Source organism: Lemur catta, chromosome 5 (assembly GCF_020740605.2).
Source record: "Lemur catta isolate mLemCat1 chromosome 5, mLemCat1.pri, whole genome shotgun sequence".
NCBI lineage: Eukaryota > Metazoa > Chordata > Mammalia > Primates > Lemuridae > Lemur > Lemur catta.
In genome coordinates, this window is record NC_059132.1 from 20,485,487 (window position 1) to 20,509,250 (window position 23,764).

A 23,764-nucleotide genomic window follows, 5' to 3' on the forward strand; every position below is an offset into this window, starting at 1 on the left:
TGTGTATTCATATAACACAATAGTAGTTATCTCTAATAAGGAATGAAATACACATGGTACAACATAGATGAACTTCAAAGATATTATGCTAAGTGGAAGAAATCAGACAAAAAAGTCACATAATATATAATTCCATTGACATTAAATATCCAAAATAGATACATCTTTAGAGAAAGAGCACAGGTTGCTGGTTTCCAAGCACCGGCAAAAGTATACACTGGGAGAAACTGAAGAGAAGAATTAAATGGATAAATGAAAGAATTGCTAAGTTTGGCAACATAAATACTGAAGCAAGAAAAACTAATAGGCTTTCGAATACCAAGGCGTTTATTCTGTATTCTAACTCCTCATGAGAAACGCTGGCTTTCCATGAAATACAGCACTTGCAAATAAGATACCATCTGGTCTTTGACATATCTGTTATATCTACCCCTTTCCATATAGAATTACTGTCTTTATAGCATCATAACCACAATAAACTTTCTTTTTCTTGCCTCCTGTCTTTACAAATCCTTCTGAATACTGTTGTTTTTCTATTATTAGGTATCTTGATATGTGTAACCTCTACATGAAAAATAAGTGCGGGTAAAATTTGAAAAGAATTGGAAAATAACATTTTGAGGTTCATATGATCAGTATCCCCATTTCACAGATGAAGAAACAGAGACTCAGATAGGTTTAGTCATGGACCAAATTCTCAGAGTGAGTACGAAGCCAAGCAGGAACTCAAAACAAATGTTTGCCAGCTCCCAGAGCCACAATCTTAACATGAATTCCTTACTAGAATTTCTAGTGAGGAAATTCTACCTCAGTTAGGTATGGCTTATTCCTGGCTATTCCAGAAAGTGCTGCCTTGATTCCTGCCTCAGTGCTTCTCCCCATGAGATGCCTCTTGCCTGCAACATCTCTTGAACACCAGTGAACTTACCTACGATCTGACTGAAGCCAGGGCTAAAAGGTTAAAGTTTTCCCAGAAATTTTATGCTACTTCCCAGGGCTCTACAATTTTGGAATTTCCTCTTTTCCAACTCCCGCTTGTTTGTATAACATAGCTTTGCCTTGTATAATATCAACCCAGACATAGAATTTAGCTCTCTTCAAGTTTACTCAAACGAATCCACTTTCACATAAAACATGAGTGAACAACGGTGTCTCTACTGACAATACTCTAAGGATGACCAAGTGGGACAGAGGTGCTAGCATATCCCAGGGAAAATAACTTCATAAAAGTTTAGAAACTAACAATTAGTAATATTTTTTGTCCTGCTCTATCCCCAAGGTCTCTCTGGTCTCCCCTCTTATCCCCACCTTGCTGGTCCCTTTATTCCGGTCCTCACCCAACCCTAATACAATTTCACCAGTAAGTACAGAGAGTAATTCAGCTCTCCCAAGCCCCTATCCCAACCTGGCAACCTAAACCCATCTGGTTGTGAAGCCAGGATAAGTCAGGCCTTCTCTTTAAGAGCAGGTGGCATTCTATAAGGCAGCATATTTGCTTTTTTAGCAAATACGTGGCTACTTTGTGAAAATTTTCTGATTTTTACTTTCTACTTCCTATGTTTCCACCCAAATTCCTATTTGCTTTTTAGTAATTTTTTTTAAATAATGAAGTTTTTAAGCAAGCACGCAAACACACACACACACACACACACACACACATATAACAGATCAATATATCAGATTTATCTTCCCACTTTGGCAGGCATATAGCAGAGTTGTAATACTGCCTGCTTTTTATGAAGATTATAAACTGTGGAAATCAAGCACTATATCATTTTGTTACTTTGATATCCTCAATCCCTCTCTATTTCTAATAAATAAACCTTGGCTCAAGGCACCCAGATCAGTTCATATAGGAAAGATATTCATGCAGCCATACGAAGACGATACTTGAAAAATAAGAGTGAGGAGAGAAAACTAGCCCACCGCAGACAAAAACGTAACAGAAACCAACCGTCCTTAAAGCAGTTTGGTACCAAGACAGCAGCCTCTAGAAGCTGGAAGAGGCAAAGAACAGATCCTACCTTGGAGCATCCAAAAGGAACTGGTGCTGCTAGCATCTTGGTTTTAGCCCCACAAGACTCATTTCAGACTTCTGGCCCCCAGAACTATAAAAAAATAAATTTGTGTTGTTTTAAGCCACTATATTTGTGGTAATTTGTTGCAGCAGCCACAGAAAACTAATGCAGAATGCTACACATTTACAGTACAATGGAGTGTGAATTATTTTTATTACTGACAGGGCCTAAAGGAATGTTGTGGCTGGTTTGATCTTCTATCGAAGCCATAGTGGCAATAATGCTGTTTTGCTTTCTTGTCATTCGTGTGCACACTGGAGTAGCACTTTTAATTTCCTTCAAAAACTTTTCCTTTGCATTCACAACTTGGCTAACTGGTGCAAGAGGCCTAACTTTCAGCCTGTCTTGGCTTTCTACACGCCTTCCTCACTAAGCTTGATAATTTCTAGCTTTTAATTTAAAGTGAGTGATGTGCAACTCTTCCTTTCACTTGAATGCTTAGAGGCCATTGTAGGGTTATTAATTGGCATAATTTCAATATTGATGTGTCTGTTGGAATAGAGAGGCCTGAGGTGAGGGAGAGAAATGGGGTAATAGCTGGTTGGTGGAGCAGTCAGAACACACACAAAACATTTATCTATTAAGCTTATCATCATATATGGGCACGATTCACGGCACCCCAAAACAATTACAATAGTAATGTTAAAGATTGATGATCATAGATCACCATAACAGACATAATAATAGTGAAAAAGTTTGAAATATTGAGAGAATTACTAAAATGGAACACAGAGACATGAAATGAGCACATGCTGTTGGAAAAATGGTGCTAATAGATTTGTTTAATGCAGGGTTGCCACAAACCTTCAATTTGTAAAAAATACAATATCTGCAAAGGGCAGTATAGTGAAGGGCAATAAAATGAGGTATACCTGTAAATATGTCAGGCTTTGTAAACCAAGGGGCAAAATCAAAGACATTATATAGGTACTTATATAATGATAGAAAAAAAATAAATTTCCTCATATTTTTATTGACAAAATTTAAAATATAATAATAATTATATTTTTGAGACAGAATGAGAAGAACTGATTTTTTTTTGCTGGAGGGTTTAACATTTCACTTAAATGAGGTTCACAGTTAGCATTCCCTATGATAATAATCAGCTATAAAGGTTCACCTGTTAGTGGTGATATGTAATGAGATTTCACCTATTTTTCTTTAAAAATGTCGTTTTACCCAGATAAGTATTTCCAAGTACTGATACTAATTTATGAGCACATGATTTTAATTCAGTATATTCATCCTCGGGAAGGCTTTTATAAATTCTATTATATTTTTCTCTTTGATATTTGCCTTTCAGCATGCCATTACAATGTATATTAATCACTTCCAATTAAAGGTTAGGTGGAAGATCCACAGTTGTACAGTTAAATGTATTTTGAAATATGGAAATTCTTTCACTTACATTGAGGTCTGCAAAATTCTGCTAAAACTCTAATGTGAGCTTGGAAAATATATCTGCAGCAAATTTGTGTGGGGCTGGATATCTTCTTGTTATAACTTTTAACAGAAGTATATAAAGCAACTTGGCATTACCTGTGATTCAAACAATATTAGTTGTCCAAATAAATTTACTGCATTATACATTTCACATATAAGTGCCATGTTGCCTTGTAATTTTTGTTTTATTTATAGTATTATCAAGTCTTCTTCAAAAGCAAATGAATTTTTAAAGCATGCAGTGTTTCAGAATCACAGTTAAAAATGGTCCTTCTTGTTCAGAAAACTTTTGATCTCAGACCTGAGAGCAAATAACTGCAAGAAAACTTTATCACTATTAAGTTTTCAGACCACTGTGATAGGGTAAGTCTGGAATCTACTCACAAAACTGACAATGATTAAGTCCACAAGAATGAATGCTATTCACCATTGACACTACAAGTTCAATAACATATGATAGATTCAAATATTTTCTGCAAAATACTTGCCACTTAATAATACAATGAATAAGCATAGGCTTTAACCACCTCACATTTTCACAAGCTTTGTGAATTTTTCTTGTTACACTCCTTCATATATATTTTTATCACTTCCATTTATAACACATCTTAGCAGATTCCACTTCAGGTTGTATAGAATTAGCATTTTCTTAAATTCTTTGAAAAAATTCTTGTCTGTAAATGTTCTACACACACTATTTATTCAGTCTCTTAAAACGTGGTATTGACTCTTCAAATAAACAACTGAGCAGTATGACAACATTCATCAACTCACCAATAACCAAAAAAATCCATTCAAAATTTCCTTGTTTCTAAATTGACTATTTTAATTAATGGACTATGTTTTTCCAGATGTCCTCAAGCTCAAGCAGCTGTTTTCACCAGAAGATTAATAGTCGTAAACAAGTTTATTTTTCTTTGGGTGTTGCAATTAAACATGAATTAATTAACTCACCATTAGTAAGTGACTTTTCTTGCAAATAGTTTACAAATTAGTCATTCAAAATTTTACTTTGTTTGCATGCTGTTTTTCTTGTGAAGAATTTCTGCTGAGATGAGATATTCTCTTTTAAATTTTCTAATTTTCCTGACCACCGTTTTTCTGTGCATTGGGAATATTGTGATGAGTGTTTATTCTAGTTATTGCCATTATATATTGCAGTCTTTTTAGCATAACTATAGTGGCAATGAATAATAAACACAATGTTCTGGCCTGCAATTCAGTAATAAAAATAATTCACACTCCATTGTACTGTAAATGCGTAGCATTCTGCATTAGTTTTCTGTGGCTGCTGCAACAAATTACCACAAACGTAGTGGCTTAAAACAACACAAATTTATTTTTTTATAGTTCTGGGGGCCAGAAGTCTGAAATGAGTCTTGTGGGGCTAAAATCAAGATGCTAGCAGCACCAGTTCCTTTTGGAGATTCCAAGATAGGATCTGTTCTTTGCCTCTTCCACCTTCTAGAGGCTGCTGGAATACTGTGTGGCCCATGGCTTCCATCATCACATCACCTTCTCTCTCTGAGTTTCATATATCCTTCTTATAAGGACCGTTGCAATTACATTGGATACACCTAGATAATCCAGGATAATCTTTCCATCTCAAAATACTTGATTTAATCATGTTGGCAAAGTCTCTTTTGCCATATAAGGTAATATATATGTTCTGGAAATTAGGATGTTGACACCTTTGAGATATTCAGCCTGCCATAATATTTGAAGTTCACTTTTCTCTTCTTTTCTCATTTTGACATAATGGGTATGCACTGATAATAAAAAGTAAGTGAATAAGACATTGTATATTGATATTCATTTTGAAATACTATCAAGTTATAACAACATCATTGCAATTTGTAGTGCACTGATCGTGATGAAAATAGGGTTTTCCTTGCAACTATTCGACTCTAGTCTTGTAGAACGAAAGCAGCTATAGACAATTTCACATAATTGTCATGTGTCATGAAATATTAATCTTCTTTTGCTTTTTTCCATCATTAATAAAATGTAAAAACCTTTTCAATTGAGCAGGCCATACCGAAATAGGTGGCAGGCTGTTTTGGCCTTTAGGTTATAGTTTCCTGACTATGACAAACCAGCAGACAATACAACAACCAGACAATCTACGGATATACTTTAGCATGACCTAGTGCTTACAAAGATAATAATCTGACATTTAAAAATCAAGGAAATTCACATGAAAACCTTGATTTCTGTCTCTTCTTGTAAAATCTAAATGTGTGGTTATGCTGGGTCCACCTGACAGTAATCCCACAAAGCAATAATTTACCACGTTAGATAGAACATGGACTTCCCTTCTGGCCTACTTTTATCTTACATTCCTTTAGTTTGTGATGTAAGTTTCTTATTACCCTAAATTTCCTGTTGAATTAGTTCCTTCTAGGCCATAATTTCTCAGTGCTCTCTCATTCCAACCCCTTTCCATTCCTTCATAAAATTCTGTGTCCAGTACAAAATGCAATGGTTTTCCTACTTAGCACAGACTCAAAAACAGTGGTTGTTAACCCTGGCTGTACATTAAAATAACTTGAGGACACTTTGGGGAACAATTCCAACACTGAATCTTCCCCTAAATCAATCAGAGGACTGGGCCCCAGGTGTCAGTATTTAATGTACCCCAGGTGATTTTAATGTGAAATCAGGTTTAAAAACCACTGAATTAGAGCAGTAACATTCTTTACATCATTTTCTCTTATTCTAGGCTTTATACATTCAAGCCAGCTTTGAACTTTTGAGCTAAAAAATATCCAGTAAACTTGTATGTGTCTAGAACAGTTAAAAATTATGGAATATTTCAGTTTACTTTATTTCTCATTTTCATTTATTCATTTTTCATTCAATAAGAATGTATTAAGTATCTACTCTTTTTCCACACGCTAGGCTTAAATAGAATATGGTGAGAATGGCTTAGCTAATTTGCCTTTCAATTTGTCGGGCTAGACTGAATTTATACTACGTTAATAGCTACCACCTACTGAACATTTACCTGTGTGGCAGGCTTTGTGCCAGTCATGCTTCAGGGCTTTCTCAGTTTGTTCTTACATATAGTAACATACTATTACACACACACACACACACACACACACATCCTCTACAGAATACAAATACAAATGATGATACTGAGACTTGATGGGGTTAACAACTTCTCTATGGTACCACAATTAATAATTTGTAGAAGCCAGAATTTGAACCAAGATTCCAGAGCCAAACTCTCTACCACTCTGCTATCCTGCCTTAGCATGTAATAAAATCTAATGCATACCGAATATAATGTAACATTTTTAATGATATAAAGCACTTTAGGTTCATATGGGGCTTCAGACTCACCTCTGAACAACAATTATCCTTATTCATAGAGAGATCATATATTCTACGCCTGCAGTCTGGACAAATATTAATATATTAATAGACATGCTTTTATACTCAAAAGTGTCTTGGTTTAGGCAAGAGATTATTTAGTCACTTAATTTTAAAAGATTATAGCCAAGTACAGTGCCAGTAAACTCTAGGCACTCAAATTTTGTCTTGTTGTTTAACAAAGGAATGATGGTGAAGATAAGAACTTATCCTCTGCCTATGGCTTGGAAAGTTGTTTGTGTTTAAGGCAAGTTACCCATAGCAATGTGTTTCTTTATCATGAGCTCTTCTTAGAACTTCAGCATGAGAGCATTCTAAATGTTTGAATATTCAGAACAGTACGGCTTTACAATTAACAGGAAAAGTTGCTTTAGGTATTATGACTGCCTCTTTTTGTCAGTGAGGCAGTCATAATATTGATGAGCATTCAATTTCAATCAAGGCTACTTTTAGAAGCTTTTTGCCCTCTAATGATACTTGTCCTGTTCTTAGAGTTTCCGTATGTGAGACTAGGGATTTATTTATTATTTTATTTTATTTATTTATTTTTGAGACAGAGTCTTGTTCTGTCATCCCAGGTAGGGTGCAGTGTCATCATCACAGCTCACTCCAACCTCAAACTCCTGGGCTCAAGCCATTCTCCTGCCTCAGCTGCCTGAGTTGCTGACACTACAGGCACACACCACCATGCCCAGTTAATTTTTATATTTTCTGTAGAGACGGGGTCTCACTCTTGCTCAGGCTGGTCTCAAACTCCTGGCCTCAAGCAATCTGCCCGCCTCAGCCTCCCAGAGTGCTAGGATTACAGGTGTCAGCGACCACGCCCGGCCAAGGGATTTAAATACATGTCTTCTTTCTGTGTAGTAGCCAAAGAAACAACACAGTAGAGAAGGATGTTTTTTCATTGCATCCTTCTGTCCCAACCGTGTCTCACACCTTCATTATGCTGTGAGATGTGGCTAGAGGTCAGGATGTAAGCTCACCACCACAAACTGGAGAGATTTGCTCTTGACTCCCCCAATTCCCCATAACTCATCTTACACGCCGTTAGACCATTTATAAAAGGATCATGAAAAATCACCATCAGTGTATTTTTTTAAATTATAAGTAGGCTAAAGTTCAGGTGCAAGGGTATGTGTCTGTGCTTACTCATGTTGCAGGTGTTTGTTATAAGATGAAATGGTGCACATTTGCAGTTCTAAGAGTGTAATTGATGCAAACACCTTCCCCACATTGCATTTTCTTCTCCAAAACTGTCCACACTCTTATTCGACTTACATTTTCTTCTCTGTGACTACAGTTACATGTATATTAAAAAGTAATAAAAAACAGTTCCCAATTGAAAAAATAATATAGAAAGATATGTTTCTCTCGTCACTTCTGATTAGCTCTAATCTGGCTCTCCAGAAGGAAAGGACATGACATTGAACATTGAATTTCTCTATTCAAAAAGCTGATCTTTAATAGTGCTAAGGAAAAAATGATTCTTTTGATCTTGTATTTTAATCTTAAATTTTAATTTGCACCATAAAATTTTAATAACTGTCCTCTAGCTTTCAAAGCGAATTGAATTAAGTATTTTGCACACGCTGCATATTACATATGTAACTTTGGATTCTTTTGTATCTGCAAACGCTTTGAAGACTGCTTATTAAATTAGTAATGACCACCAGTCAAGGGCTGTCAACCTTTTTGTACACTCATGAGCCTTGGTCACACATCAAAAATAGATGCTGAGCTCCTTTTTGTTCACAAGAATAATATAATGGTATGACCATGATTAATAAACTCCATGTTTAACATGGGATTGTAATCATATCTTGTACTTGTCCAAGCTCTGTGTATTACACACAAATGAATAAAGATATCAATCGTTTATACTCTCCAAGAGGCTGTTGATCAAGTTCTAACACTACAAAAATAGGACCACTTCTAAGCAACATGGCCCTATCACTATTATCCAAAATAATAGCAAAGTTAATATTCCCAAAATGGAGAAGCATTCATAATCCAAGCCTATTTAGAAGTGGCATTTCAGTTTTCATTTCACTTTTGTTTTATGTGAAGATTACGATTTAAAACTAAAGAATACTTTTTTTAAGAAATTGCATTCAGTATCCGTTGAGTGCATCTGACAGAAGATGATTCTTAGTCTATATACTTATAATTCAATTTGGAAGCAAACACTAAAAAGACACAAATGTGTAATACAATTGACAAACATTTTGTATCTTTCCAAGACAGTACATTTTTGTTCATTAGTTCACACAAGGAAGATGCTCTGAGCACTTGCTTTATGTTATGCATTGCACTAGGAGCTATAAAATGTTATAAAACAAGGAGTTTTGTCCAGTAATCCATTGTTTTTAGGAAAGAGAAACACGAGATCCAATAGTCACACAAAAGCACGATATGTGACAGAATGGAGAAAGAGCAATAGACCCGAAGAAAAGTGATAAAGCATTTCCTCGGGGAGGCAAGAAGCATCAGTGAGGACCTCAAACTTCGGGAGGAGCTCACCAGGCAGACAGTGGAGCAAGGGCATTCATTCCAGGGAGACCTCGAGTGATTTAAAAAAAAAAAAAAAAAAAAAAAAAGAGCATGGAATGTAAGGCCCTGTAAGGGATTTTTTAGTTATTTAGTATTTCTAGAGGACAGGTAGGAGAAATAGGAGAAGATGCTGGAGACAAAGTCAGAATTCTACTGTGTGTGTGTGTGTGTGTGTGTGTGTGTGTGTGCGCACATGAATATGAATAAGTTAGATTTTAGTTTCTGAGAATTAAAATGGTAACATAAACTATTTGTGTATATTTAAAACATAACTATATAGGGGGAAAGGGAGTGAGTAAGAGATTGACATAATATTCTCTTGCCATCCTCGATGCTCAACAGCCCCTTCCCAACACACATACAAGCAAACATATCATTGACCCAGAATAGGCTATTCAATGACTACAATCTAAATCTACTAGTGATCTGGTAAAACACAAATTATAATAGACTCACGTCTTTATTTTCATGTTGATTAACACTAGTGATCGATTCAACAAAGTGCCTGATAGACTTTGTTTATTGAGTTATAATTTATACATAGTAAAATTAGATCTTCTTAGTGTAAGATTGTATGAGTTAGAAAAACACACACAGTTGTATAACTACCACAACAGTCAAGCTACAGTACAGTTCAAACTCCCGCCCAAAATTTTTTTGTGCTTCTTTGTAATCACTCCTTTCTGCACCATTCCTCAACCTCTAACCAGTGGCAATAACTGGTCTGTTTTCTGTCTTATAGTCTTGCCTTTCCAAAAATGTAGTGCAAATGGAATCATGCAGTCTGTAGTCTTTTGAGTCTTATTTCTTTCATTTAGCTTAAAGTATGTGAGGTTTATCCACACATGATATACTTTCATATATACGTGCATATATCAATAGTTCACTGATTTTAATTGCTGAGTAGTGTTTCATTGTATTGATGCACCACAGTTTGTTTATTACTTCACCAGTTAAAAGGCATTGGGTTATTTCCAGGTTTTTTTAATTATTAATAAAGCCACTATAAACATTACATAAAAGTTTAGGGTGAACATGGTTTTCATTTGTCTTAGGTGAGGATTTTGAAGTGGTATCACTGGGCCACACAGCAAGTATGTTTTTAACTATATAAGTAACTGCCAAACTATTTTCCAAGTCACTGCACCATTTTTCATCCCCACAAGCAATATTTGAAAGTTCCAATTGTTCTGCATCTTCACCGTCACCTGGTCTTGTCAGATTTGATTAAAACATTTTAACAGATACATAGTATCATATTATAATTTTAATTTGTATTTCTCTGATGACTAATGATGTTGAACATCTTTTTATGACTTCTTTGATATCCATCTATCTTCTTTGTTCAAAACTTCTGCCCATATCTTTAAATGAGCTGTTTTCTTATTATTGCATTTTAGAATTTTTTCACATATTCTTAATAAAGGACCTTGTCAGTTATGTGTTTTGCAAAGATTTCTCTCAGCCCACAGATTTTCCTTTCTTAATAGTGTCTTTCACAGAGCAGAAGTTTTAATTTTGATGAAGTCTAATTAATGATTTTTACTTTTTTATGGTGTTTTTATGTCATGTCTAAGAAATACTTGTCTAACCCAAGATCACAAAGATTTTTCCCCTATATTTTCCTCTGAAAGTTTTAAAATTTTAAGTTTTACATTTAAGTCTCTGAATCATTTTGAGTTATTTCTATAGAAGATGAAATGTATAGACCTAGGCTTTATTTATTTATTTGCACATAGATACTCTATTATTCCAGTGCCATATTTTGTTTTATTTTTTTAATTTTTATTTATTTATTTTTTATTTCAGCATATTACGGGAGTACAAATGTTTAGGTTACATATATTGCCTTTGCCCCACCTGAGTCAGAGCTGCAAGTGTGTCCATCCCCCAGACAGTGCACTGCATGCATCAGGTGTGTATATACACATCCCCTCCTCCCTCATCCCAGCTGCCCGACACCTGATGAATGTTACTACTATGTATGTACTTAAGTGTTGGTCAGTTAAGTCATTTAGTACCAATTTGATGGTGAGTACATGTGGTGCTTGTTTTTCCATTCTTGTGCTACTTCACTTAGTAGAACGGGCTCCAGCTCTATTCAGGATAATACAAGTGATCACCATTGTTTTTTGTGGCCAAGTAGAACTCCATGGTATACATATACTATACCACATTTTATTAATCCACTCATGTGTTGATGGGCATTTGGGTTGTTTCCACCTCTTTGCAATTATGAATTGTTTGGCACCATATTTTGAAAAGACTTCTTTCTCCATTGAATTTCCTTTGCACTTCTGTCTAAAATTAATTTGACCATTTTTGGCCTCCTTGATATACTTTTTTAAATGAAACCAAGAAAATGATGACACTTACTGATACTGAAGTTCTACAAAGCAAGCTACCTAAAATATACATGGAGAATACAAAGGCCAAACAGATATTTTAGGAGATGGAGAGAACACTGGAGTTTCTAAAATTATGAGATGCCTAGATGCTAATACAGAGCCATCCTGTTTGCTAAACTGCTATTTCCAAGCATCTGGGCCACCTCTGTTTACTAAAAATATCAGATTGGACTCTTTTTTTTTATGGATTCATTGGCTTAAATGGAAGCTGACACATTACCCAAGAAAGCAGTGGGCAAGAGGATTTGACTCATGGTAGGCAGATCTATTAGGAGCCAGCATGCACCTAAGAACCATAGGATGAATCAAAAATATAGAGTTTCAAAGCTCTGTGCACAGATCTTGCAAGGTGTTTCTTTCTTTCTCCTGACTCACTTTACACATACCCATAGCACAGCCTCTCAAAGAGCACTTAACTGAAAGAGAGTTTCCAGATTTAAACCCTCTGTTCTTAAGCAACAGTTTTTGATAGTTTAACTGTCCACATCCAAATCCCCAGCCAACTTCTGTCTGCACGCTATGTTATTTTGTATAGTTAAGGACATAATTCACATAAAAGTCATCTCTCTCTTTCACAGGCTATAATTCTCCTTTAATTAGATTGTAATTAAAACCAAATAAGGAAACATGCAGATGAATAACTTTATAAGTTTTTCTTTCTCCTGGAAAATGGTTATTTTTTCTTTATTAATCAAGCCTAAAATAGATTCTGAAAATAGTTTTGTGCATTTTGATTATAAACCACTTTCATGTGTATGTGTGTATATGTGCGTGTGTGTCTTTTCCCCTGAAAGACTCACACAGAGAGCATTTTAATTTTCCATGGTATTGCTATTTTGACCTCTGAGACCTTGCAAAGTAAAGTATTTATGATCCTAGGCTTTTTTATGGTATTGTTTCAATATTTTTGTAACATTTGTATTTCTTGCTGATGTTTTTGGCATTAAAAATCACTCAAGCTGTGCTGAAATATAATGGTATTCACTGAACCATACCATGGAAGGATAATTCAGTTCAGTGAGGTTATTCTAGCTCATCATGTACACAAAGGATTGAAAGAAATTGTAGAAGATTCTCAGTTCTCTACATAGGCAGCATTGAGTCTTCCCCCACCCTCCTTTCTTAATAATTTGACATAGAAAAACCTCCACTTGAATATAGAAATATCTAGTTTTAAGTCTTTGGAGCAGACCAAAGGGAAAATACAATGGCCCAAGGTATAATGAAACAAAGTACTGGTGAACAATTGCTCTGGATCACTAATTTTCTTTACCTGTAATGCAGACAAAAATCAAATTTTACAAATAATGAGCTTTCCTTCTCAATTTCAGCACATCCATATGCAAGCCCGTAAAATGATGTAGTCCTAAACTTCATTAGAGTAGTGAATGTGCTGTTACAAATATAAACCAGGGATGAGTTTATTCCACATGTTTAAGTTGTCCCTAACTAAGGATATCTTAATATCTGAGTTTGACTGCCACGCTTGTACCATTTTCTATTTATTTTGAAATATCTGGCCCAAGAATAGATCAATGAAGAGCCTTTCTGTTTCTTGTAATACTCAGCCTGAGATGTAAATTGCAAGATCACCCAATATTATTTGACCTTGTATATTTGATTGAAGTTTGGCCTTGATAATATCACATAAACACCTAAGGGATGAAGTATAAAAGCTGACTGGTCAAAGCACTAATAATTACCTGCTTAAAGGAGATATACATACGTATGTGTATGTGTCTGTGTGTGCATGATATACATGTATTTTCTTCAATTACACAGGCCAAATATGTTTTGAACTACAAATGACTGAGACCTTAAATTTAGTGTACCCATCTGAAAAAGTCGTAAAATCCTACTAAATAAATATAAAAAGCAGGTCTTTTTATACTCCCTATAGATAAGTAAAAGTAAATGCTGTTGCAATATTCAAATGCAGGAGAATGCTTAACATACTGGGCTCTGGAGTCAGACAAACCTGCATTAAAAGGTACCACCGCTACATAGCTGCTGGTGACTTTGGGCAAGTTACTTACTCTCTAAAGTTCAATGTTATCATTTGCAAAGGGGTAATCTTTTACATTTCAGTTCAGCTGCTATTAGCATAAACTATAAAATGATACTGACTCAAACAAAATAGAAGTTGATTTCTCTTTCAAATGACACTCTGAACATAACATTCTAATATAACAGCTCTATGGTACCAGGGAGAGAGCTCATTCTATCAAGTTGCTCTGCCATCCTCAACATATAGTTCGTACATTTTAGCCAAAAAATGCTGCTTAAGTTCCCATTTTTCTGTACACGTATCCATGAGTGGGAAAAGGAAAAAGGAAAAAAGTACTTTCCTTTTAAGGCTATAACGCAGAATCAGCATGTAGCCCTTCTCTTGTGCCATTGGTGAGAATTTAGTCATATGGCCATGCTAGCTGCAAGGGAAGCTGCCAAAGATAGTCTTTTGCTGGTTGCTCATGTGTCCAGCTATAGCTAGACACCTTTGCTTATTAAAGGAAAAGGAGAAGAATCTATATTGGAAGGCAACTAGTGGTTTCTCCCATCTCTACCTCTATGGCTGGTTGTGAGCATTAAATGTGAAGTATTAATAAATATCACAGTCTTGTCCCAGTGTCTGGAACTCAGGAAGGGCTCATCCAGTGTTCTTTGCTGTTGTTTATATTCAGAATCAGAAATAAATGACATTTGTGTAAAGGATTATAAAGACTGGTCAGAAGTATCAAATTCTCCATGTCTCTTTCTGGTTCATCCCTGATCTTCCAGCACCTCCTTCATTCTCCCAAAGCCAAGTCAGGAACCATGTTAGAAGAAGGTCCACAGAGAGAACATAAAGAGTGACACTGAGACACTGTGTCTACTGATGTGATGCAGACAAAGCCTGGATGTCTGCTAGAAAAGATGAGGTAGAGTTTGTGGCATAAAGCCAGGGGACAGGACTAAAGAAACTGCTTTCGGTTTTATCATCTGTCACTGTATAATACATAGAGAATATCTCTGGGCAACTGTCAAAACTCAGAGTGGGAAGGGTTTACCTTTCTTTCCTTTTTTTGGTACTAGGAGTTTTGTTAAATAAATATTTTAAAAAAAGATAGTGTGTAGTAAACTGTCTCGACCTTGAGGAGAAAGGAAAAAGAAACAGGTGTCCATTTCCTGCAGCCAATTTATGTGTCTCTCTCCAATTTTAAAGCAAAAGAAATGAAAGACAGGAGTAGAATGCGAGACAGGCTGTGGGAAACTGACAGAAAAGAAACTTAAAAAGAAAACTTCTGAAAACAATTTGATAGCCACACATAAACCCCTGTCCAATAAAAGATGATCATCACTTATTAACCAGTTAGATGATCACCTAATGGTAACTGTAGAATACATAAGCAGTCAATAAACAAGCTTTAATCCTGAACATATATTTGCCTGTATTTTAAAATGTGATGTTTTGAGTTATCCCCTAGACTACCGGATGGCCTTGCACTTGGTTAAAATCTGTTAAAATCTGTCTGAGTTATCCTTCTCTCCTTCCAGAGTTTCTGCCAGTTCAGAATTTGTTATGATAAGTCAAATCCTGAAACAACCTGAAAAAGTATAACTGCGGGACCCTGGATGGAAGAAAGATTAAATAATCAATAAGTAAAGTGACACATGCACAACAGAACGAGACAGCAGTGAGACGCAGGGCAGGTGTGGGCCATGGTGTGAGTGGCAGTATTTACAGAATGTGTCCGATTGAGACGCAAGGAAAGCCTCCAGGTCAACAACAACTAGAAAAACAGAAAGACCTAAGAAAAAAGGCTTTGTCAGGAGCCATACATGGTATGACCTAGAAGCAGAGAGGGGGGTCCTCAAGGTGAGCCAGAGAGTACAAAGGACATTCTCAAGGAGAGGGACTTCGGAAACGGGAGAAGCACCCCAAAACAGGATAGTGGCACATAGGAGGGAAGAAAGATGGACGGCTCCGAAGCAGCACCTTTAGAAACACTCTTTTTATTCAAAGTGATTAAGAAGCAAACATCCCTATCACCCATAGTATTTATTTTAAAATATGAGATATTGTCAGGATAATCCTATCCAAAGATTAGGAAATAGCAATATAGTGCATAGGAAAAATCCAATCAAAAATTAAAGGGTGATGTCCAAGAGATATGTCAGTCTCTCCAGAGGGTATTCGGATGAGTTCTTGTTTCTCCTGAGGGTAATAGATAGTATACCAAAAAAAAAAAAAAGGAAAAAAAAGAAAAGAAAAGAAACAGGGCTAGGTTAAATGTAGTCGAATAGATTTCTTCAGCACCGAGAATAGTCAGCACTAATGTGCATGGCGATATTCCAAAACGGAGGTGTGTGATACATACCTATTGTCTGTTTCTCTCCCATCACCCTCTTTTCCTTAGGGAAAAAAATTTTTGTTTGGATTGGGAGTTTTCATCAGAGCATCCAGATTATTTGGACACGTCAGTCAGTCCAGGCCAATCAAGTTCTCCCCCTGAGGATGTGCCACTTTTTGGCAGATGGACACAAAGGTAAAATATCAGTACCATGAAGCATCACTGCTCTATTCCTGCTAATGGGATATCTACCCTTCCTTCCTAAGGTCTGGTGGTTCAGGTTTCCTCCGTTGTTCTGCACTGCCCTGTATCCTTCCAATAAATTCCACTCAGGCTCAGTAGTCAGAGTTCCTTTGTTTGTAACCAAATCACTCTGAGGGGAGCAGTTTGCAACACTTCACAAATACATTTGGCTATGGACTTTTTTTTTCCTTTTTGGCAAAATAACCCACTGCATGGGTTATCTGCAGAACACACGCTGCTCTAGATAATAATAAAAGGCTTTTGGAACATATTAAGGGAACATAAACTGTACTCAATGCCCATATTTACTCATCGGAAATCACCAAATATGGAGCATTAATGCATCTGTCTCTGCGTGTTCATGCCACAGAGAATGTTAAAATGGCCTTGCTAATCATGGTGAAGCCACCACACAAAGGCCCTGTATTAGCAGTAAGACCATCAAGGATCAGATGACTACTACTCTGGGGAGAAATGTAATGTTCTCAGCAAATAGGATTTACCAGGGCATCATATTTAAAAATAACCACAAAATAGTACCTTGAGCTTGCCACAAAGTAGGAGCTTCCTGGAGAGCAATAAGCCTGGTTTAGGGGACAATTTCCCTCCCTATGGAAGGGGGAGAAGGGATGGGCAAGCCACCCCTCCCAAAGCTTTGTAATGAGGTGGTATATATATTTTTGGAGATAAAAATAACTCTTTATGTATATCCACTTAAGAAAAGTAAAATTACCCTAAGACAGAGGCACAACAAAGAAATATCCCTTCATTGGAAAAGGGAGGGGCAAGTGGAAAGAAGATATACAAAGGTGCTAAAAGCACACACTCAAGTAATGTTAACTCAATATATGTGTTTCTGAACAATTTCTGCGATGATTGGTACAGAAATAACAACAGCAATAACATTCGTAATAGTAACAGCAAATACTGAGCGTATGATTTAGGTCCTGGTCTATTTATATTACAAACCATTATCCCCATTATGCAGATGAGAAAACTGAGACACAAAGGTAGCTTAACAGTACATAAGCCTGCCTCTTTAACAATTTAACTTCGTTGCAGCTCATTCTCTTACCCTAAACTAATAGTCTTCCTCCCTACCTCACAAAAAATGAAAAAAATACAAACATGATACAATCTATAGTGGTAATAGTGATGCCAAAAGATTGTATACATGTATGTATGTATACGCTCATATACATACCCACACATATTAAAAAGGCTGCTTGAAAAGACATCAATAATAGAAGAAATGAATAAAAGACAGGATAAGGTCCTGAACAGTATAGAAATGAGCGATAAAGACAGACTTGAAGAATTTGGGGAACATGTCTTTCTCTTAAGCCTAGAGGACAGTAAGAATAGGTAAAATAAATGTTTTGTGGTAGGTAGGAATTTTGAGGCAATTCATGCTGAAACCCTTTCTTGCAGGGCTATCTGGAAAAGAAAAAAGCATGTTTGCATGTTTTCCAACTGTTTGAGTCTATTGGTTTGGGTTAGCCTTTCCCCGCCCCCCAAAAGTCCACTGTTTATCCATGTAGGATATGGATATTTGCCTATGGTAGGAGTTAAATGGATGTTCATGGAGCAAATCAATTATGTGTGGTTACACTGTGTTTACACAAATTCTAACCAACAGCTCTTTCCAGCTTTCACAGGAATATTTTTACAAATATTTTACACTTTTATGATGAACTTTCAGTTTGGTCAGGTGTCAACAGTTCTAATGTCTTCGTTTTACTTTTATTTTAAAGTCGTGAAGAATGTTTCAAAATTAAAAGTCATCTGGGTTAGGGTCCCCAAAATCAGATGACGCCCCCAGAATCTAGGCAAATAGCATAAAGGAATGAAGCAAACTGCATGTGGAAAAAATTGTGCAGCCATCTTGGTCTGCCTCTTGTGCCCGCTTTTCATAACAGCATGAGTGCGGAAAATAATCTAAGAAGACTTACAGCAAAAGTGCAGTGATAATGACAAACCAACATCAGTCTTAGTCTCAGAGATAACAAAGAGTGGGTAAGCATTGCCACAGATTGGCAAATGCATGATCATCTAAGGCTGGTAGCTGCCAGGCAACCTTACCTATTTAGTGCCACATCTAAAATGTGATTCCAAAATTGGCAGATGTCCTGAATTTTTAAGCAAAATGTAGTAGATAACAAAGATGGCCCTCCCTGCTTCCTGTATCTAAACCCGCCGCCATGTAACCATGCAGTGACTTCCCACTCTATGGTCTTGCCCATGTCACTGCTTTAGCCAACAGAATCCTGTACAAGTGATGTTTTGCCAGTTGTAAGCCTAGAGCTCAGGAGGTCTTAGATGTTTCTGCTTGTTCTCCATTAATTGTACTCTCAGCATGAGAACACACTACAGCTAGCCTGATAAGTATGAGATGAGGATATGGAGACAAGACAAATTGCCCCAGCTGACAGCCAGAAGTGTGAGCCCACCAAGATCAGGGAAACCAAGTAGCTGAGCCCCAACTCACTCCAGAGACATGATCAATAAACTTTTGCATGCCACTGATACTTTGTGTTTGTCTGTTGTGTAGTGTTAACATGCTAATAGATAACTGATGCACAAATCCAAGAAAGAATCTAAGAAGGTGAAATCTTCTAACATTTAAAAATTAGCAACTAATTCACGTTTTTTAAAAAAAACATGATATATTTCAAACACGATCATTTCTATAGATCTGATCCAGACCACAGGCCATTGTTTTACATTCTCTGTTCTAGTCTAATCGCTTCATTTTACAATTAGGAGAAAACATTCAAAGAGATAGAATGTCTTCCCCAAAGCCAAGTAATTGGACCTCAGGGGCGTTGATTCACCTAATTTGGTCACTGTTTGAAAAACAACTTTGTGTTCTCATTTGAGCAAATGGATATTACTGAATCACTTGGCCCTTTTCTCCCTATTCTTCCTACTACTCTGTTTTTGTCCAGAGGCTAGACGCCCATGAAGAAGGCACTACATCCGTCTCTATCTGCCTCCTCTGAGCTCCATCAGCTACCATCTTTTGAGCAGGAGATCTGAATTCTTCTTTTCCCAGTAAAGGTAATACTTTTAAGAATGTGCTTGAGGCCACAAACTTAGTATATAATTTCCTCAGTAAACTCATACCCCCTCTCTCCACAAAACAAATGAATAAATGATGTTTCCTTCTACTTTAAAATGGAATAATTTGTATAAAATGCTGACTGAGGCGAAATTCCCATGCAATCTGAATAATGTTGGTCTTGGTCAAATAAAAACAATAACAATCTAGGATAAAAGCAGACAGGCAAATTCTAATAGGGCATATGTCCATTCATTTAGAAAAACATAGTTTCTCTTTCACAGAGTTACTGAAGGAGAACCCATATTGAAAGTTGTGATTATTGCTTTAGCCAGGATTCATAAAGAGACTCAACAGCTGCACACTTTATTAGATCTAATCTAAATACCTGCTACTTGTATTTTGTGCTGGGAGATATTTATGTTATCAATTCAAGTTTATACTAACCATCAAAAAGAATACTCCCTGTAGCTCTGCTGACTCAAAATAATGACTTGTAAGGGCGCTCTAATGACAGAACAAGGGGCAATTATAGACACAGCATGAGCCTTGGAATAACTATGTGATGTATTTTGTGCACTTGATTGACCTCATGTTCAAGTTCATTTGTGCCTCACTGTTGCAGATAAAGCCTATGCCTCAGGGTACATGGCTTGTTAATTTCAATATAAGAAGAAAGAATGGATTAGATCAGATGGCTCAAACAAACAAACAAAAAAAGCTACACCAGCGCTTGGCAGAGAAGTGATGACACATTGGGGTCTACCAGAAGGAACCATCAAGTATTTCAGGAAAGAATGAGAAGTTAGAATAATCAATATGGAGTGTTAATTCATTTCAACTCTTGGGATAACTGAAACAATGTACATCTTCTTGTGTCGTTATATAATTGTGGTTGCTGTTAGGAGGACTTAGAATTCATTGTGAAATGAGAAAGAAATAGGAAAACAAAGAGAGAACAAGAGCTTACTAAAAAAGAAAGTTACTGTGAGATATACATAAATTGCATTACTGTAGAGTAAAACCATTTGGCAGGCTCTTCTGTACCTGTCACTTTGAAATCACACCTGCTGTGTTGTAATTCACAGAATGAGAAAAGGGGGGAAAGACTTTTCTGATGGGTTGTCTATGCTTCTGATTCCATAAATGCTTACTTAAAGGGGAGGGACATAAAAGAAGGGGAGTGTAGAAGTAAAACTATTGTTTGTTTATTTATTTTTATCAATGTTAATATTTATTAAAAAAGAACAAATTCTCTTGTTTCATTGTGTATGAAATTATAGTGGGAGTTCAAGCACATAACAATATTGCAGACTGCCTTGAAAACAACATGGAATAACTGGCACTTATGCAATTTTTCAGAAATATAGCTTTGATTCTAAATTGGCTGAAAATAGGCATTCGAAAATAGCCCTTTCATCAGTCTTGGTTGTTTGCTAATAGTACCATCTAGTTGACTCTGTCTGTACTTCCAAAGTGGTTGTTAGAAAAGTCTACAAAAACCTTGGTAAAAACCTGAAATCGATGTTTTCTCAATCATACTGGAAACCACGTCCTTGCTCTCCTATTGTTAGCCATGTATTCTTTGAGAAAGTGTATAACTAACATGCAATATTGAATAAGGAAGCTCTTTACTCAGAATATACAAATAAAGTGCCAGTCTAGCAAAGAATATAAGCAAACACCGCCGAGTGATGAAAAATTGGAATGTGGGATTCTATTCTATATTTATGTGGCTTGAAAAATTTCGGCTGGAAATGGGTCATAACTGAAACTATACAGATCCAAGAGCTATTATGGGAAGGGATGAGATTCTGATTTTTCTATACCTATTTTTGCCTCAAATATTAGAGAAAGAGTAAGATATAGATGCTCAAACATGTAGCACTTTAAAAAAAATTGATTTGCAATAAGCTGAGTTTTTAAAAAAAAATATTAGTAAGTTCTCTTCAAAACACAAGTCAGATAAAATATACTGATTTTAAACATTATGTAGAAGAATAGTCAGTCATAAATGGATTTTAAGATTTCTAGAAGAAAATAGATTTCTGAGTAGAAGCTCTTGCTGTAGGAAAGATATTTTCTCTCCACTGAGGCAATATCCCTTAATAATTAAGAGCAACTAAAAAGATGCAGGCAATACTAATAAAACAAATATATCACATGTGATTGATTCATCAATTCTAAATCATTACTTTTCAATTTTGTTTTAACAACACTGCTACCACTGTCCCCCCCAAATTAAAGCAAAGAGAGAAATCTCAGAAATAGGACAGAAAACATTACTGTTCTATTATTTTTTTATTGCTGCATTGCTTTTTTAAATTTCAGAATATTATGAGGGTACAAATGTTTTGGTTACATGGATTGCTTTTGTACTGCTTGAGTCAAGGTTATAAGTGTGCCTATCACCCAGATAGTGTACATTGTACCCGTTAGGTGTGATTTCACCCATCTCCTCTCCCCTCATCTGCTTGATTTCCATTGAGTTTTACTTCCATCTGTGCACATGAGTGCTGAGCAGTTAGTTCCAATTTAATAGCACATACATGTGGTGCTTTTGTTTTTCATTCTTGTGATACTTCACTTAGGAGAATGGTCTCTAGTTCCAACCAGATTGTTGCAAAAGGTATTAATTCATTTTTGTTTATGGCTCAATAGTACTCTATGGTATGCATATACCACATTCCCTCTTGGGCTGCTTTTACTATATCCCACAGGTTTTGGTATGTTGTGCTTTTATTTTCATTTGTTTCAAGAAATTCTTTAATTTCCTTCTTAATCAATGCCCTTTTACATTAATTAATTTCCTTCTTAATTAATTAATTTCCCTCTTAATCAATTAATTAATCTCTTCATTGATCCAATGGTTGTTCAGGGGCATATTGTTTAATTTCCATGTGTTTTGATAGTTTCCAAAGTTTCACTTGTTACTGATTTTTGGTTTTATTCTGTTACAGTCAGAAAGGATACTTGATATGATTTGACATTTTTTAAATTTTTTGAGACTTTTGTCTCAAAATTTTTTAGTGTTTTGTAATCTAACATATGGTCTATCCTTGAGAATATTCCATGTGTTGAAGAGAAGAATGTGTATTCTACAACTGTTAGGGAAATTTTCATTCATTATCCCTTCAAATATTTCTTCTATTTCTTTTCTTTTCTTGTGGTATTTGCAGTATGATTTCTTAATCCTTTTCTAGTTCTCCCATGGTTCTTGAATATCTGTTCTGTTTGTTTTCTTGTTTGCTTGTTCTTGTTTTTGTTTTTTAAGTTTTGGAATTTCTGTTGAAATATCCTCAGGCTCTGCTATTCTTTCGTATGCTATTTCTAGTGTACTAATGAGCCCATCAAAGGATTACATTTTTCATTTCTGTTACAGTGTTTTTGATCTCAAGCATTTCGTTTTTATTCTTTCTTAGAATTTTCTTCTATTTACATTTCCATCTGTTCTTGCCTGCTGTCTACTCCATCCATTAGAGCTCTTGGCATATTGATTATAGATATTTTAAATTTCTAGACAGAAAATTCCAACATCCCTGCTGTACATGAGTCTGGTTGTAATGTTTATTCTGTCCCTTCAAGCTGTATTTTTTGTCTTTTAGTATGCCTGGTAATTTTTTTTGATAGTTAAACATGATGCATTGGGTAAAAGGAAGGTCTTTAGTAGTGTGGTGGTAAGGTGTGAGGCAAGAAGTGTTTTATAGTCCTATGATTTGGTCTCAGACTTTTAGTAAGCCTGTGCCCACGAACTATAAGCTTCACAAATGTTTCTCAGTTGTTTTTTCCCTTTAGGCGTGACAGGATGACTGGATGATGCTGAAGCTGAGTATTTATTTCCCTTCCCTCATATGAAAGGCTTGAGGGGGCTGGAGTTTCCCCCAGCTTAGGCTGTGAAAAAAAAACTCGTTAGTTTAGACTCTGGTAAAATAGTTTATCTGAAGGACAGGCTTTCTTAAAAAGAGTAGAATTCTGTGGTATATTATAAAATGGTTACTTTTCCTCTCTCCATGCCAGAAGCCTGGGGTTTTGTTTGTTTGTTTGTTTGTTTTTTGATCTTAACTGTGAGAACCTAGTCGAATTCCCAAAGATAAAATTTACAAAAGTCTAGCAACCACTCTATGACTGGATCTCCTGGATTTTAAACTCTCAGACTCGTACACACTGACCCTTTAGCAGTTAGCCAATTGCAGTTTAAGATTTCCTGCCCTGCACTAATTTGCACAGAAGTTTCTATTCATGAGTTTCTGTTCCAGTAAATTATGTTTGCCT